Source organism: Oncorhynchus masou, chromosome 6, assembly GCF_036934945.1.
Source record: "Oncorhynchus masou masou isolate Uvic2021 chromosome 6, UVic_Omas_1.1, whole genome shotgun sequence".
In the NCBI taxonomy this organism is placed as follows: Eukaryota; Metazoa; Chordata; class Actinopteri; order Salmoniformes; family Salmonidae; genus Oncorhynchus; species Oncorhynchus masou.
In genome coordinates, this window is record NC_088217.1 from 59,405,264 (window position 1) to 59,422,582 (window position 17,319).

Here is a 17,319-nt window from a genome sequence, read left to right on the forward strand (position 1 = left end):
TGCAGAGATGCGATTCGCCACCTGGTCATACTAGGCAAGTCAGGGGTAGAATGACAGATTTGTATCTTGTCAGCTCAGAGATTTGAACTTGCAACCTTGCGCTTACTAGTCCAACACTCTAACCACTAGGCTACCCTGCCGCACCGACCTTACCAACATAGAGAATAAAAAGCTCCCTATGGTCAGGGTGTGACATTACCGGTACAGAGTCAATGTAAGGGGCACCAGTTTGTCGAGGTAATTGAGGTAATATGTACACTACCATTCATAAGTTTGGGTTCACTTAGAATTGTCCTTTCCTTGAAAGAAAATCACAATTTTTGTCCATTAAAATAAAATAAAATTGACCAGAAATACAGTGTAGACATTCTTAATGTTGTTAAATGACTATTGTAGCTGGAAATGGCTGATTTTTTATGGAATACATTTTTTTCAGATTGATCAGCCGGCCAGCTCTAGGCAGAGGTCATTGTGTTCTTGGGGACCTTCAATGCTGCAGACATTTTTGGTACCCTCTGAGGTAGGAGCTCTACGTACAATTCGTTTGACCTCATGGCTACTGTAACAGTTTAGCTTCCGTCTCTCTCTTCGCCCCTACTTGGGCTCGAACCAGGGACCCTGTTGTGACGTGCACACCAATTGAATTGACCTCCAGGACACCTACACGACCCAATGACACAGGAAGGCCGCACGGCCATCACTCATCCATTTATTTATGTGTACATATTCTTATTAATCCTTTACACTTGTGTGTATAAGGTAGTTGTTGTCAAATGGTTGAAGCACAAGCATTTCACTACATTTCACTACACTCGCATTAATAATATCCTTTTATGGATGCTTGTACCTGTACAGGAACCAAATCAGCGGAAATTCCAGAGCGCCAACTAATTGTACTCGATACAACTCAAACTTTCATTAAAACTCACATGCAAGGTACTCAATTAAAGCCACACGCGTTGTGAATATAGCCAACATGTCAGATTTGTAAAATGCTTTTCGGCGAAAGCATGAGAAGCTATTATCTGATAGCATGCAGCCCCCAGAAACACACAAAGGGGACGAAAACAAAGAAATTAGCATAACCGGCGCTACCCAAAACGCAGAAATAAAATATAAAACATTCATTACCTTTGACGAGCTTCTTTGTTGGCACTCCTATATGTCCCATAAACATCACAATTGGGTGTTTTCTTCGATTAAATCGGTCCATATATACCCAAAATGTCCATTTATGAACACCGAGAAATCCATGGAAAAAGTCACGTTTCCCAACGCGACGTCATTTTTTAAAATTCATAAAGTTGCCTATAAACTTTGACAAAACACTTCAACCTACTTCTGTAATCCATGTTTAGGTATTAGTAAACGTTAATAAACGATCAAATTGATCACGGAGCGATCTGTATTCAATAGCTAGAAGTTTTAAAAACAAAGTCCATTTTCTCACTGATATTTTTTCCAGGTGCGCACCTGAAGACAGGATGTCCCATTCAGTAATCTGACCAAGGATAAAGGGCCCTGGGAATCACAACACTGGCGACATCGTGTGGAAGCTGTAGGAATTGCAAGCCCAGTCCCATCATTTATGGCAAGCCATAGACAATACCGAGACTGGCGGATGGATTTTTTCTTTGTCGATTTAGTGATCAGGTTTTCTTGCGATTTTGACCACGGAACTCGTTCTGTTATAGTCACAGACACCATTGAACCAGTTCTAGAAACTTCGGTGTTTTCTATGCACACATACTAATCATATGCATATACTATATTCCTGGCATGAGTAGCAGGATGTTGAAATATTGCGCGATTTTTAACAAAACGTTTAGAAAATTCGCTGCAGCCATAACCAAGTCTATGTAACCAATAAAATTTGATTGTATTTTATTTGAGCTCTGTGTGGGGTAACCCTGTGTGCTGTAGCCTTGTGTGCGGTAGCCCTGTGTGTGGTAGCCCTGTTCTTTAGTTTCGTGCCAATCTCAGGGTTAATCAAATCAAATGTATTTATATAGCCCTTCTTAGATCAGGTGATATCTCAAAGTGCTGTACAGATACCCAGCCTAAAACCCCAAACAGCAAGCAATGCAGGTGTGGAAGTACGGTGGCTAGGAAAAACTCCCTAAAAAGTCCAAAACCTAGGAAGAAACCTAGAGAGGAATCAGGCTATGAGGGGTGACCAGTCCTATTCTGGCTGTGCCGGGTGGAGATTATAACAGAACATGGCCAAGATTTTAAAATGTTCATAAATGACCAGCATGGTCAAATAATAATAATCACAGTAGTTGTCGAGGGTGCAACAGATCAGCACCTCAGGAGTAAATGTCAGTTGGCTTTTCATAGCCGATCATTGAGAGTATCTCTACCGCTCCTGTTGTCTCTAGAGAGTTGAAAACAGCAGATCTGGGACAGTTAGCACTTTCGGTGAACAGGGCTTTTGATTGGAGAAGGAGTGAACCCTCACCATGGATACAACGTCACTGATGCATTTTCTAATGAAGCCGGTGACAGAGGTTGCTAGCTCGTTAATGTTATCGACGGAGACTCTCCAATCCGCACTAGCAAAGCAGTCCTGTAGCATAACCTCTGATTCTGGAGACCATTTCTCAACGGAGTGAATCGTGGCTACTTCCGGTGTCAACTTCTGCTTGTAAACAGGAAGCAAGACTATGGAGTCATCATCAGATTTGCCGAATTGCAGACAAGGGAGGGCCCTGTACGTTTGTTTGTGGGTAGAATAGCAATGGTCTAAAACTTTGTCACCACTAATGGCGTTGGAGACGTAGGTGGTGCATGTGGTGATGCTTGTGTAACAGAGTTAACTTTTTAGGGATAGGGGGCAGTATTCAGAAATTCGGATGAATGATTTGCCCAAAGAAAACTGCCTGTTACCCAGGCCCAGAATCTAGGATATGCATATAATTGGTACTATTGGACAGAAAACACTCAGAAAGTTCTAAAACTGTTCAAATAATGTATGTGAGTATAACAGAACTGATATGGCAGGCGAAAACCTGAGGAGAATCCATTGAAATGGCTGTCTATGGGAAAATCCAAGGAACTACCTCCCAGATTGCAGTTCCTAGGGCTTCCACTAGATGTCAACAGTCTTTAGAAAGAGTTTCAGGTTTGGTTTTTGAAAAATTTGCTAGAATTTGTAGTTTTTCTAAGTGGCTCTCATTTTGACTTTGTTACTTATCTCTGGTAATGAACATACTATTCTCTGCCTTAAATTTGATTGTTTATTTACATATTAGGGTACCTGAGGATTGATTAGAAATGTTGTTTGACTTGTTTGGATGAAGTTTATTGGTAACTTCAGGGATTCCTTTGCATGTATTTTGAACGAGGGAAATATGTGGATTACTGAATCAAGAGCGCCAACTAAACTAGACTTTTCGGGGCTATGAAGGACTTTATCGAACAAAACAATCATTTGTTATGTAGCTGGGACCCTTGGGATTGCAAACAGAGGAAGATTTTCAAAGGTAAGTGATTTATTTTATCGTTATTTCTGACTTTCTGAATTTCTGACAAGCCTCTGCTTGTTTGGAAAATGTTTTAATGCTTTTCTATGCGGTGCGCTGTCCTCAGATAATCGCATGTTGTACTTTCGCGTAAAACATTTGTTTAATCTGACAAAGTGGCTGGAATGACAAGAAGTTAGCTTTTCAACGATGTAAGACACACTTGTATTTTCATGAATGTTTAATATTACAAATTTTGTATTTTGAATTTCACGCTCTGCAATTTCACTGGATGCTAGCGCCCCACCTGTCCCAAAGAGGTTTTAAGCTCACTCCACAGCTAGCTTGAAATATTGCCAATGGAGCTATCAAACAGGATCATTTTCCTATAGGATCAATCAGTTTGTACGTTGTCAAGCGGGTGGCCACCTGTGTTGGCATGGTAGAGGACCCTGGTTATAGGCAATTTAAGGGAGGCAGCGCTATATACTAAGCTAGCACAGTGATGCCGGTTATGCTTGTTTGATTTAAACTCAGAGGATAAGTCATGCACTATTAAGTCCTGTAAGTGGTTCCACCAAGATTTGTAATAACAGTGGTATGATGGATGAAAGCTGGAATAGGACGACAGACCTCAATCTACTAACCTACCTGGTGTCAAGATGGGCATGGGCTATATTTGTATTCACCGGATTCACCTAGCTTATTCAACTGACTGATTTATCTTATTCACCTGGTTTATTCACCTGACCTCTATACCCTAAAAGGCCAAAAGAAAGTAACGTAAAATAATCGAAGTGAACTGTGCTAGCCATTGAACATCTTCCCACCTTAGCATTCAAGCCAGGTAATCAGGACACCTCACCATACAGATGGTCCTACACAAGTGTAATGACTGAATAATACATGTAGGCAGTGATGAAAAAAGTATCCAATTGTCATACTTGAGTAAAAGGAACGATGCCTTAAAACATCTTGACGCTACCCAGCGCTGTCCCGGGATCATTTTCGTCAGCAACCGCTGAATAGCATAGCGCAACAGTCAAATAATATTACTAAAAAATATTCATATTCATGAAATCACAAGTGCAATATTGCAAAACACAGTTTAGCCTTTTGTTAATCCACCTGTAATCTCAGATTTTGAAATTATGCTTTACAGTGAAAGCAATCCAAGCGTTTGTGTAAATTTATCGATAGCCTAGCACAGCATTATGTACACTTAGCATCAGGAACCGTGGTCACGAAAATCAGAAAAGCAATCAAATTAACCATTTACCTTTGATGATCTTCCTTTTTTTAAACTCACGAGACTCCCAGTTACACAACAAATGTACCTTTTGTTCCATAAAGATTATTTTTAAACCCTAAATACCTCCGTTTGTTTGTTACGTTATGTTCAGAAATCCACAGGAAAGCGCGGTCACAACATCGCAGACGTTAATTCCAAATAGTCTCCATAATGTCCACAGAAACATGTCAAACGTTTTTTATAATCATTCCTCAGGTAGTATTTAAAATATATATTCGATAATATATCAACCGAGTGTAGGTTTTTCAGCAGGAGGAACAATGGCCGCTTTACTCTGTAGCGCAAAAACTCACTCTGAGAGCCCCCACCTATCCACTTCCGCAATGTGATCTTTCACGCTCATTTTTCAAAATAAAAGCCTGAAACTATGTCTAAAGACTATTGACACCTTAGGGAAGCCATAGAAAAGGGAATCTGGTTGATATCCCTTTAAATGGAGGATAGGCATACATAGGAACAGAAGGGTTTCAAAATAAGAGACACTTCCTGATTGGATTTTCCTCAGGTTTTTACTGCAATATCAGTTCTGTTATACTCACAGACAATATCTTGACAGTTTTGGTAACTTTAGAGTGTTTTCTATCCTAATCTGTCAATTATAAGGCCGTTTACTTTGGGAACGTCATTTTTCCAAACATAAAAATAGTGCCCCCTAGCTTCAAGAGGTTAATAGAAAATGACTCACGTGAAAGTGAAAGTAAAACTATTTGGTTTTAAATATACTTAAGTATCAAAAGTAAAAGTATAAATAATTTCAAATTCCTTATATTAAGCAAACCATTTTCTTGTTTTTTACATTTATAGATAGCCAGGGGCACACTTCAACACTCAGACATCATTTACAAATGAAGCATGTGTGTTTAGTGAGTCTGCCAGATGAGAGACGACCAGGGATTTTCTCTTGAATTGGTGAATTGGACTATTTTCCTGTCCTGCTAAGCATTGAAGATGTAACGAGTACTTTTGGGTGTCATGGAAAATGTATGGAGTAAAAAGTACATAATTCTCCTTATGAATGTAGTGATGTAAAAGTTGTAAAAAATATTAATAGTAAAGTAAAGTACAGATACCCCAAATCACGACTTAAGTACACCACTGCTTGTAGGTTCAACTCACAACAGCTTACAATGACAAATTCTGTCACCAACAATCTGAAGACTTCACAGACGTTGCCTGAGAAGAGACAATTTGCTGATTAAATACTGCAGAATGCCAACGCGTTATACTCCAGGAAATTTCACATCCGGGAATAAAACATGAGCGAAGACTGCATTGTTACTTTGTTTTTTATTCAATGCTGTAAAGATGGAGTGAAAGTATGGAAGCTCATTCCCACCACAATAAGAAATCAATATATGTAGATACTATCAATGATATGTATATGATAAATTGAAAGAGAAAGCAAAGTACTTAACCAGGTGAAATTTTGTCATTTCTCTTGCGTTCATTGCACGCAGAGTCAGGTTATATGCAACATTTGGGCAGCCTGGCTCATTGCAAACTAATTTGCCAGAAATGTACATAATTTTGACATAACATTGAAGGTTGTGCAATGGAACAAGAATATTTAGACTTAGGGACGCCACCCGTTAGTTAAAATACCAAACGGTTCCGTATTTCACTGAAATAATAAATGCTTTGTTTTCGAAATGATAGTTTCCGGATTCGACCATATTAATGACCAAAGGCTCGTATTTCTGTGTGTTATTATGTTATAATTAAGTCTATGATTTGATAGAGCAGTCTGACTGAGCGATGGTAGGCAGCAGCAGGCTCATACGCATTCATTCAAACAGCACTTTTGTGCGTTTTGCCAGCAGCTCTTAGCAAGCACATCGCTGTTTATGACTTCAAGCCTATCAGCCTAACGGCTGGTGTAACCGATGTGAAATGGCTAGCTAGTTAGCTGGGTGTGCGCTAATAGCGTTTCAAACGTCACTCGCTCTGAGACTTGGAGTAGTTATTCTCCTTGCTCTGCAAGGGCCGTGGCTTTTGTGGAGCGATGGGTATCACTGCCTCGAGTGTGGCTGTTGTCGATGTGTTCCTGGTTCGATCCCAGGGACGGAAGCTATACTGTTACAGTGGCAATACTATAGTGCCTATAAGAATATCCAATAGTCAAAGGAATATGAAATACAACTGGTATAGAGAGAAATAGTCCTATAAATACTATATTAACTACAACCTAAAACCTCCTACCTTGGAATATTGAAGTCTCATGTTAATCTTGGAACTCCCCATCCCGGATCCGGGATCGTGACTAAAGCCTCAGGCTCATTAGCATAACGCAACGTTAACGATTTCTGAAAATCGCAAATAAAATGAAAATAATGCGTCTGCTCTCAAGCTTAGCCTTTTCTTAACAACACTGTCATCTCAGATTTTCAAAATATGCTTTTGAACCATAGAAATTGACTAATTTGTGTAAGAGTATGCAAAGCTAGCATAGCATTTTGAGTAGCATTTAGCACGCAACATTTTCACAAAAACCAGATAACCAAATAAATAAAATCATTTACCTTTGAAGAGCTTCTGATGTTTTCAATGAGGAGACTCTCAGTTACATACCAAATGCGCAGTTTTTCCTGAAAGCGTCTGTGTGTAGGAGAAATCGTTCCGTTTTCTACATTGCATCTGGCTACCGAAACGAACCGAAAATTCAGTCACCTACAACGTAAAACTTTTTCCGAATTAACTACATAATATCGACCGAAACATGGCAAACGTTGTTTGTAATCAATCCTCAAGGTGTTTTTTCACATATCTCTTCATTGATATATCGTTCGTGGAAGCTTGCTTTCCTCTCTGAATCGCATGGAAAAATACTGGCAGCTGACTTTTGCGCACCAATTTCGGCGCAGGACACCGGGCGGACACCTGGTAAATGTGGTCTCTTATGGTCAATCTTCCAATGATCTGCCTACAAATACGTCACAATGCTGCAGACACCTTGGGGAAACGACAGAAAGGGTTGACTCACTCCTCTTGCATTCACAGCCATATAAGGAGACAATGGAAAACAGAGCCTCAAAAATCCTGCTCATTTCCTGGATGCCGTCTCATCTTGGTTTTGCCTGAAGCTCACGTTCTAGGGCACGCACAGAAAATATCTTGGTAGTTCTGGACACGTCAGAGTGTTTTCTTTCGAAAGCTACCAATTATATGCATAGTCGAGCATCTTTTTGTGACAAAATATTGCGCTTAAAACGGGCACGTTTTTTTTATCCAATAATGAAATAGCGCCCCCATAGATGTAAGAGGTTAAAAGGAACCACAAACTTTCATATGTTCTCATGTTCTGAGCAAGGAACTCAAACGTTAGCTTTTTTACATGACACATATTGCACTTTTACTTCTCCAACACTTTGTTTTTTCATTATTTAAACCAAATTGAACATGTTTCATTATTTATTTGAGGCTAAATAGATTTTTATTGATGTATTATATTAAGTAAAAATAAGTGTTCATTCAATAATGTTGTAATTGTCATTATTACAAACAAAAAAATGGCTGTTTAACTAGTATCAGCTTTTTTGGTCCTCCAATAATCGGTGTCGGTAACGGCGTTGAAAAATCATAATCGGTCGATCTCTAAAAGGAACCACTATCACTGCCCGGCCATCCCGAGTTCAGCGGGCTAGTCAATTGGGCATTTATGCAGTATATTAGAGCATGTCAAATTTGTGATGGTAAATACCCATTGCAAGACATTGCAAATGGAAAGTACATTTCCAATGTTTTTAATGAGGGATTTACCATCACCAAATGGACAAGCTGAAATCAATACCAACGAGCGATGGAAAGGAACCACTATCACTGCCCGGCCATCCCGAGTTCAGCGGGCCAGTCAATTGGGCCTTTCTGCAGTATATTAGAGCATGTCAAATTCGTGATGGTAAATTTCCATTGCAAGACATTGCAAATGAACAGCCATGCACCTGGTTATCTGAAAGGGTTACAAGTAGCATACTTTTTAAATGGTTTTTAATGCCTTTAGGGGGGTGCAAGGGGTCCATGGCCGGGTAGGGAGCACACCCCACCCATGCTCATCCTTTTGGATGTTTTTCAAAAAATCTTTAAAAAAACGACAGAATCCCACTTCTCTCTCATTGCACCAAATCTTACTTCCTATGACTTCCTATGATCAAACATGACAAATGTACCTTATAAGTTGATTCAGGGCTCAACATAGTAATATATATAATTTGGACAGTATAAATACCATGTGGATATTTCTTATGCCATTTGGACATGGTTTACTGACTTTTGGGTTTGGAAGCCAACTTCCTATGATCATATATTGCAAATGGACAAAACATGGGCCTTATGGACAAACTCAATAAAAGAAGACAAATGTATGTTCATGCGGTTATTACATATGTATAACTGACAAAACAAATCCATGTTTTGTCCAGAAAATGGTCCAGACAGGACTTTTTTAGAGGGGGTTGTAATCTTTCAAAATTTGACCCCTGGGTCTTGACTTTGTGACCATTTGCCATATGAAAATCTATGGTAGAGCGCTCTAGCCATCTTTGAGAGTTTTGGTGTATGACACTTGGAATTTGCCATGTTCCACTTGCCATATGGTTTGGATGAACTGCCGTCCATTTGAGTGGTATTTGCGATTGTGTATATGGTTCGCCCAATAGCAATAAGTTGCCATTCATTTTTGTCCATTTCATGGGGGTCTTCCCTTACCGAGGGAACTTGGGTGACATCGGATTCTCCCCGTGTTGTAGACACCGGGGACTTCCAGGATTCCCCGGAGGTGAGGTGGGAGCTGTGGACGAGCGAGTGTGACCGGGATCAGACCTCCAGATCAGACCTCCACTCTACGTTCTCACAGCTGGCCATTGATCAATATGGTCAAGGCTGTGAGAGAGTCGAGGTCCATGGGAAGCTCCCAGGCTGCAGACCTCTACATGCTTAGTAAGTAGGAAAACCTGCAACATCTGCCAGTGTATCAAATACTTGTTCTCCTCACTGTATATGTAAACAACAGCTGGTGCATGATATCTAAGGAAGTGTCAAGGTTTTGCTTGCCTGAGGTAGTGTATCTCATGATAAGCTGTAGACCACACTATCTACCAAGAGAGTTTTCATCTGTATTTTTCATTGCTGTCTTACAAACCACCACAGACCGATGCTGGCACTAAAACCGCACTCAATGAGCTGTTTACCGCCATAAGCAAACAGGAAAATGCTCATCCAGAGGCGGCACTCCTAGTGGCCGGGGAACTTAATGCAGGGGCACAAATCAGGTTTACCTAATTTCGATCAGCATGTTAAATGTGCAAAAATTCTAGACCACCTTTAATCCACAAACAGAGATGAGTACAAAGCTGTCCCTCACCCTCCATTTGGCAAATCTGACCATAATTCTATCCCCCCGATTCCTGCTTACAAGCCAAATTTAAAGCAGGAAGCACCTGTGACTGTCTTTAAAAAATGGTTAGATGAAGCAGATGCTAAGCTACAGGACTGTTTTGCTAGCACAGACTGGAATATGTTCTGGGATTCTTTCGATGGCATTGAGGACTACACCACATCAGTCACTGGCTTTAAAAAGTGCATCGAGGACGTCGTCCCCACAGTGATCGTACGTACATACTCCAACCAGAAGCAATGAATTACAGGCAACATACGTACTGAGCTAAAGGTAGAGCTGCTGCTTTCAAGGAGCGGGACTCTAACCCGGAAGCTAATAAGAAATCCTGCAATGCCCTCCGACGAACCATCAATCAGGCAAAGCATCAATACAAGACTAAGATCGAATCATACTACACCATCTCCAACGCTCGTCAGACGTGGCAGGACTTGCAAACTATTACAGACTACAAAGGGAAGTACAGCCGAGAGCTGACCAGTGACACAAGCCTACCAGACGAGCTAAATAACTTCTATGCTCGCTTCGAGGCAAGTAACACTGAAACGTATGAGAGCATCAGCTCTTCCGGATGACTGTGTGATCACGCTCTCCGCAGCCGATGTGAGTAAGACCTTTAAACAGGTCAACATTCACAAGGCCGCAGGGCCAGATGGATTACCAGGACGTGTACTCAGAGCATGCGATGACCAACTGGTAAGTGTCTTCACTGACATTTTCAACCTTTCCCTGTCTGAGTCTGTAAAACCAACATGTTTCAAGCAGACCACCATAGTCTAAGGTCACCTGCCTAAATGGCTACCGACTCGTAGCACTCACGTCTGTAGCCATGAAACGATTTGAAAGGCTGGTCATGACTCACATCAGAACCATTATCCCAAAAACCCTGGACCCACTCCAATTTGCATTCCGTACCAACAGATCCACAGATATAGCAATCGCTGTTGCACTCCACACAGCCCTTTCACACCTGGAAAAAAGAAACACCTATGTCAATGCTATTCATTGACTACAGCTTAACATTCAACACCATAGTGCCCTCAAAACTCATCATTAAGTTTTGGGAAAGGCGTGCCGCTAGCGGGACACCTCGACAACATCTGGGGAAATTGTAGTGCGCGAAATTCAAACAGTATTAGAAATATTTAACTTTCATAAAATCACAAGTGTAATACATCAAAATAAAGCTTAACTTCTTGTTAATCAAGCCACTGTGTCAGATTTCAAAAAGGCTTTACGGCGAAAGCAAACCATGGCTCATTTTTTCCAAAAACCAGCCTGAAACTCTTTCTAAAGTCTGTTGACATCTAGTGGAAGCCCTAGGAATTGCAATCTGGGAGGACTTCGCCTTATAATAAAAGTGATAGCCATTAAAAATAGTGATAAGCTGAATTGTTTATTTTTTTGTATGGTTTTTCCTTGGGGTCTTGCCCCGTATCACCCCTCTGTTATACTCACAGACATAATTGTAACAGTTTTAGAAACTTTAGAGTGTTTTCTATCCAAATATACCAATTATATGCATATCCTAGCTTCTGGGCCTGACTGAGTAACAGGCAGTTTACTTGGGCACGCTTCTCAGCCGAACGTGAAAATACTGTCCCCTATCCCAAACAAGTTAAGGACCCTGGGACTAAACACCTCCCTCTGCAACTGGACACTGGACTTCCTGACTGGCCACCCCCAGGGTAGGGTAACAACACATCTGCTACGCTGATCCTCAACACGGGGGCCCCTCAGTAGTGCGTGCTCAGTCCCCTCCTGTACTCTCTGTTCACTCATGACTGCACGGCCAGGCACGTCTCCAACACCATCATTAAGTTTGCTGATGACACAACAGTGGTAGAGTATTTGATCACTGAAAACGACGAGAACGCCTATAGGGAGGAGGTCAGGGACCTGACCATGTGGTGCAAGGACAAGAACCTTTCCGTCAATGTGATTAAGACAAAGGAGATGATCGGGGACTACAGGAAATGGAGGAACGAGCACCTTTCTCATCAACTGGGCTGTAGTGGAGCAGGTTGAGAGCTTAAAGGTCCTTGGCGTCCACCTCACAAACAAACTAACATAGTCCAAGCACACCAAGACAGTCATAAAGAGGGCACGACAAACCATATTCCCCCTCAGGAGACTGGAAAGATTTTACATGGGTCCTCAGATCCTCAAAAGGTTTTACAGATGCACCATCGAGAGCATCTTGACAGGTTGCATCACTGCCTGGTATGGCAACTACTTGACCTCCGACCGCAAGGCACTACAGAGGGTAGTGCGTACAGCTCAGTACATCCCTGGGGTCAAGCTTCCTGCCATCCAGGACCTCTATACCAAGCAGTGTCAAAGGAAGGCCCTAAAAATTGTCAGACTCCAGCCGCACTAGTCAAAGACTGTTCACCCTGCTACCGCATGGCAAGTGGTACCAGAGTGCCAAGTCTAGGTCCTAGAGGCTTCTAAACAGCTTCTACCCCCAAGCCATAAGACTCCTGAACAGCAAATCAAATTGCAACCTGGACTACTTGCATCCCCCCCACCCCCAAGGACCTCAATTACCTCGACACCGGTTCCCCCTCACATTGACTCTGTACTGGTACCCCCTGTATATAGCCCCGCTATTGTTATTTACTGCTGCTCTTTAATTATTTGTCATTCTTTTCTCTTAGTTTTTAACATTTTATTTAGGTATTTTCTTAAAACTGCATTGTTAACGGCTTGTAAGTAAGCATTTCACTGTAAGGTCTACACCTGTTGTATTCAGCGCATGTGACAAATCAAATTTGATTTAGTTTCATCAGACCAGAGAATCTTGTTTCTCATGGTCTGAGAGTCCTTTAGATGGCTTTTGGCAAACTCCAAACTGGCTGTCATGTGCCTTTAACTGAGGAATGGCTTCTGTCTGGTCACTCCACCATAAAGGCCTGATTGGTGGTGTGTTGCAGAGATGGTTCCCATCTCAACAGAGGAACTGGAGCTCTGTCAGAGTGACCATTGGGATATTGGTCACCTCCCTGAACAAGTCCCTTCTTCCCCAAATGCTAAGTTTGGCCTGGATGCCAGCTCTAGGAAGAGTCTTGGTGGTTCCAAACTTCTTCCTTTAAAAATGATGGAGGCCACTGTGTACTTGGTGTCAATTAATGCTGCAGAAATGTTTTGGTAGCCTTCCCCAGATCTGTGACTCGACACAATCCTGTCTCTGAACTGTATGGACAATTCCTTCGACCTCATGGCTTGGTTTTTGCTCTGACATGCACTGCCAACTGTGGGACCTTATATAGACAGGTGTGTGCATTTCCGAATCATGTCCAATCAATTGAATTTACCACAGGCGGACTCCAATCAAGTTGTAGAAACATCTCAAGGATTATCAATGGATGCAGGATACACCTGATCTCAATTTCGAGTATCATAGCAAAGGGTTTGAATACTTATTTAATAAGGTATTTCTGTTTTTTATGTTTAATAGATTTGCAGAAATGTCTAAAAACCTGTTTTCACTTTGTCATTATGGGATATTGTGTGTAGATTGATGAGGAAAAAAAATCATTTATTCCATTTTAGAATTAGGCTCTAATGTAACAAAATGTGGGAAAAGCCAAGGGGTCTGACTACTTTCAAATGCACTGTATACTGTCCCTAAGAAAGTAATACTAAGTGTACATTGTGTAGTAAGCTGTTAGCAGTTAGTGGTGCACATGTTGCCTATAGCCTGTTTTAGAGAAATGTAATCATTGAATATTGTAAGAGCTTTCATTGTCTGCCTATATGCTCCCTTTATTTATCCTACAGTTATGACTTGGTGTACAGGGAGAATACTGTAAAAATGGCCCATGGTCTGAATTCTGTTGCTGTCCATTTCAAAAGTGCTGAACAAATAGCTATATTGACTACTTCCGTCCTCGCTCCCTCATTAATGTTTCAATCAGATTTTTGGATGGCCTCTTATCCATCCTCTCATCGTCCAATTATGCCATAGTTTGTATATCTCAATTGTCAGTAGAAACTACATTTGTTTAAGCAAGTCAGCCGTATCAGCAATGTTTTTTTTAAAGGCAGAAATTGAGGCTGAATTAACTGTTTTGCTGCAAGACAAGGCTCCGCTTTTTCCATCTACGTAACATTGCAAAAATCAGAAACTTTCTGTCCAAAAATGATGCAGAAAAATTAATACATGCTTTTGTCACTTCGAGGTTAGACTACTGCAATGCTCTACTTTCTGGCTACCCGGATAAAGCACTAAATAAACTTCAGTTAGTGCTAAATACGGCTGCTAGAATCCTGACTAGAACCAACATTTTTTATAATATTACTCCAGTGCCTCCACTCCTACCTATCTCTCTGATTTGGTCCTGCCGTACATACCTACACGTACATTACGGTCACAAGACGCAGGCCTCCGAATTGTCCCTAGAATTTCTAAGCAAACAGCTGGAGGCAGGGCTTTCTCCTATAGAGCTCCATTTTTATGGAACGGTCTGCCTACCCATGTCAGAGCCACAAACTCGGTCTCAACCTTTAAGTCTTTAGTGAAGACTCATCTCTTCAGTGGGTCATATGATTGAGTGTAGTGTGGCCCAGGAGTGGGAAGGTGAACGGAAAGGCTCTGGAGCAACGAACCGCCCTTGCTGTCTCTGCCTGGCCGGTTCCCCTCTTTCCACTGGGATTCTCTGCTTCTAACCCTATTACAGGGGCTGAGTCACTGGCTTACTGGGGCTCTCTCATGCCGTCCCTGGAAGGGGTGCGTCACCTGAGTGGGTTGATTCACTGATGTGGTCATCCTGTCTGGGTTGGCGCCCCCCCTTGGGTTGTGCCATGGCGGAGATCTTTGTGGGCTATACTCGGCCTTGTCTCAGGATGGTAAGTTGGTGGTTGAAGATATCCCTCTAGTGGTGTGGGGGCTGTGCTTTGGCAAAGTGGGTGGGGTTATATCCTTCTTGTTTGGCCCTGTCCGGGGGTGTCCTTGGATGGGTCCACAGTGTCTCCTCACCCCTCCTGTCTCAGCCTCCAGTATTTATGCTGCAGTAGTTTATGTGTCGGGGGGCTAGGGTCAGTTTGTTATATCTGGAGTACTTCTCCTGTCCTATTCGGTGTCCTGTGTGAATCTAAGTGTGCGTTCTCTAATATTCTCCTTCTCTCTTTCTTTCCCTCTCTCGGAGGACCTGAGCCCTAGGACCATGCCTCAGGACTACCTGGCAAGATGACTCCTTGCTGTCCCCAGTCCACCTGGCCGTGCTGCTGCTCCAGTTTCAACTGTTCTGCCTTATTATTATTTGACCATGCTCGTCATTTATGAACATTTGAACATCTTGGCCATGTTCTGTTATAATCTCCACCCGGCACAGCCAGAAGAGGATTGGCCACCCCACATGTGCTCTCTCTAATTCTCTCTTTCTTTCTCTCTCTCTGAGGACCTGAGCCCTAGGACCATGCCCCAGGACTACCTGACATGATGACTCCTTGCTGTCCCCAGTCCACCTGGCCGTGCTGCTGCTCCAGTTTGAACTGGTCTGCCTTATTATTATTGACCATGCTAGTCATTTATGAACATTTGAACATTTTGGCCATGTTCTGTTATAATCTCCACCCGGCACAGCCAGAAGAGGACTGGCCACCCCACATAGCCTGGTTCCTCTCTAGGTTTCTTACTTGGTTTTGGCCTTTCTAGGGAGTTTTTCCTAGCCACCGTGCTTCTACACCTGCATTGCTTGCTGTTTGGGGTTTTAGGCTGGGTTTCTGTACAGCACTTTGAGATATCAGCTGATGTACGAAGGGCTATATAAATAAATTTGATTTGATTTGATAGCCAGGTGTAGCAGTGGTAAGAATTCACTCCATGTTGAAAAGAAGGCAAGGCTCTGATGTTGGGACAGCTTTATGTCAGCCCTAACAGTTTGTGGGCACTAGTGCAATTTTTATTTTAACTTTATTTAACCAGGCAAGTCAGTTAAGAACAAATTCTTATTTTCAATGACGGCCTAGGAACAACTGCCTGTTCAGGGGCAGAACGACAGATTTGTACCTTGTCAGCTTGGGGGTTTGAACTCTAACCATTAGGCTACCCTGCCTCCCCAAGTTAATGAATTGTTTAGTGTTGTTTTGTGTTGGGAGTTTTACATTTTAAAATCGCCACTGCTCTACCAGTGCCTTGGCATAACATTAACATTTTGAATTGAGGAACCACTGTATCTCTAAATGTAGTAATAGTATGTAAATAATTTGATATACTATCTAAACATTTCGAAATACGTTAGTCAAAATTGATAAGATATGTTGAAATTCTGACTAACGTATCTCAATTTTTTTTAGATTAGTATCTCACATTTTTGACATACTATCTAAAAAATGTAGAGATACAATAGTCAAGATAGTATGTGTACAATTTGAGACACTATCTAAAAAATGTCAAGATACTATCTTGAAATTGTGACCAACATATCTCAACATTTTTAGATAGTACTGATTTTAATTTATTTATTGTGTGGCAGGAATGGGCTTCCATATAAAAGCCATCATGATTGGAAGATGCAAGTGTAACCGATGTGAAATGGCTAGCTAATTAGCAGGGTGCGCGCTGATAGCGTTTCAATATGTGACGTCACTCGCTCTGAGACCTTGAAGTAGTTGTTCCTTGCGACTTTTGTGGCGCGATGTGTAACGATGTCTATGTGTGCAAAGTGTCCCTGGTTCGAGCACAGGTAGGGGAAAAGAGGAGAGGGCTGGAAGCTATACTGTTACACAAGGAAGAAGAAATATAAAACCACTAGATCTTTACATAATTGAGACCAGGAATAAAACAAATGCGTGTTAAACTACACGGCCAAAGAGTAAAACCGAGGGACTCTCATGACCAAAAAATGAGGTTTTCGTGCGGTTTTATGGTAAGCAAAGTAGTAGAATACAACCAATCACAAGAAGGTTCACATCAACGGTAACTGAATGTGCCCAATGGTGTTTGCAAATGTAGCTCTCAGACAAACATAGAACGGCACTCCTTGTTTGACAGCTGGAGGACCAATGGAAATATCCATCGACCCAGCTGCACTATGGTGCAGCCAATGAAAAATAGAATGTTACGGGCCCAATTATTTTGGCTGTTGTAGCAGGCGGCCAGCGCTAAACTTCACCAAATAATAGCTGTTTGTATTTTGGCTGCTGCAGTA